Below are 2,500 nucleotides of genomic sequence, written 5' to 3' on the forward strand. Positions count from 1 at the left end.
ATATATATATATATATATATATATAGTATATATATATATAATAATAATATATATATTATATAATATATATATATATATATATATATATATATATGTATATATATAATATATATAATATATATATATATAAATATATATATATAATAGCTGAATTAACTAGGAAGTTAAATGCACGAGAGATGATTTGAGTGAAGGCAGACAGACCAAGATTAACGTCCCTGATCGTGATACGAAAGATAGTCTCTCTCTCTCTCTCTCTCTCTCTCTCTCTCTCTCTCTCTCTCTCTCATCTCAGCTACTGTTAGCAGCACAATCGCAGCCTATAACCACGTATTCTTCTTCACCAAAGAGTACGGTTGTTTTTGCCTTTCTTTCTGCTATTGAAGGGAAAGCGAGCGGGAAAATTAAACGTCAGTCTTATGTCGAATTTCCTCCTCTAAAGTTCATAGAGGCAGCCGGAGCTCAACGCTCCCAGGGAAAAGGCGAGGAATTGGAGAAATATAGGCCTTGTGATCCTGGCAGCCTCTCCACGTGGCCATAAAGCGGATTTAGTCTTTCAATGCCTCCTAAAGGATGGGAACTTTGGTTTCATTGATATTGCTTTTTGATGGATTAAGGAAATGACGTTGTAGAATACGATAGAATGTAGAATTTAGGCCAGACAAGTAAAAGTTAAGTATATCTTAGTTCTAGCAGACCACTGAGCTGATAAACAGCTCTCCTAGGGCTAGCCCGAAGCTTGACCAGACCACTAAGCTGATTAACAGCTCTCCTAGGGCTGACCCGAAGCTTGACCAGACCACTGAGCTGATTAACAGCTCTCCTAGGGCTGGTCCGAAGCTTGACCAGACCACAGAGCTGATTAACAGCTCTCCTAGGGCTGGCCGGAAGGATTAGATGTATTTACATGGCTAAGAACTAATTGTTTACTAAGCAACGGTACCTACAGCTTATTGTGGGATACGAACTACGTCGAGAAATGAATTTGTATCACCAGAAATAAATTCCTCAGATTCTGTGTTGGCAGCAGCGGGGAATTCAGTGACGTTGGCCGAGTTGTTAACTTCACTGAAGTCCTGATTTCTCACCTGTGCGCTGGTTCGAATCCACGAGAGGACGAAATTTCACTTTGGTTAACATAAATGTAAATATATTAATTCCGAGGTAGAGGAGATTGGATATTAAAGGAAATTTGTAGCTGAATGTATATATATATATATATATATATATATATATATATATATATATAATATATATATATATATATATATATATATATATATGAAAGCAGAAATAAATAATTTTTTTATACCAGGGAAGTTTTCCTCTCTCAATAACTCTATAGACAGCAGGTCTTATATATATATATATTATATATATATATATATATATATATATATATATATATATATATATATATATATTTATTTATTTCCGCTTTCATATTTCGGCACCGAAATGATTCGACAAATTATGTTTCTGCCTCATTTTTGTAGGAACAACTACTACGGCATGTTCCGCCAGCCACTGCTAATTTCGAAGTCTATACATATTTATGTACATGATGTGGAAGTGTCACACACAAAATGACAGCAGTGCTGTATTGGTTAAAAAGGAGTGACTAATAAATCTGTTGTCATGAGTCATGGTGAAAGGTTATTCAGGTATTTTGCGTTGTATTATATTTATTTTTTCTTGATTTTTTTTTTCAGTTTTTATAATCCTACTGAAAATATAAATATATAAACACAGACTAATGTTAGTTGGTGTTGTGTTGGAAGAGTTGGTAGCATGGAGTGAGACTACTTCAGGTCAAGCTTCTAATTGTTTGGCTAAGCTTTCTAAGCTACCTTCTTTTGACGAATCTCTTACTCTTATCTGCCACGGTTTGTGAGGTTTCCATCTAATACAAGATGGGATTCATCTTCATGGACTATGAATCTCAGTGCTGTTCTTAAAAGTAAGGGTTTGGAGACTCTGGACTGTGACTCCAGTCAGCTGAGGAACTTTTTCATTTAAAACATTGTTCCTGTAAGCCAGACTGAAGTGAGAGTTCCTGGCAATTCCTCGCTTAACTAAATAATTATGTGGAGAAATAGTTGAGTTTGTCTGGAAATCTGCAAATTTACAGTGGTCTTAAAGATTAAATTACAAGAGAGCAGTTCACAAACAGTGGTAAAACTCCGTCTATTATGTACAAAGAAAGACATCCTATGAATGATGATGAAATGCCTACTCTGGCTAATTAATTTATTGAAACTGATGGGTTTGCTTGTTTTGTTATAAGCATTTAAGCTTTTACACTTAAACATTTAGCTGTAGTCCTTTGGAATTGAAAAATAATATATATATATATATATATATATATATATATATATATATATATATATATATATATATATATATATATATATATATATATATATACTGTAGTATGTCTGCAATAACTTCCACGAGCGTATCACTCTAAAACAAACACCCAACTATTCTCTCTATCTTC

Source organism: Macrobrachium nipponense, chromosome 33 (assembly GCF_015104395.2).
Source record: "Macrobrachium nipponense isolate FS-2020 chromosome 33, ASM1510439v2, whole genome shotgun sequence".
In the NCBI taxonomy this organism is placed as follows: Eukaryota; Metazoa; Arthropoda; class Malacostraca; order Decapoda; family Palaemonidae; genus Macrobrachium; species Macrobrachium nipponense.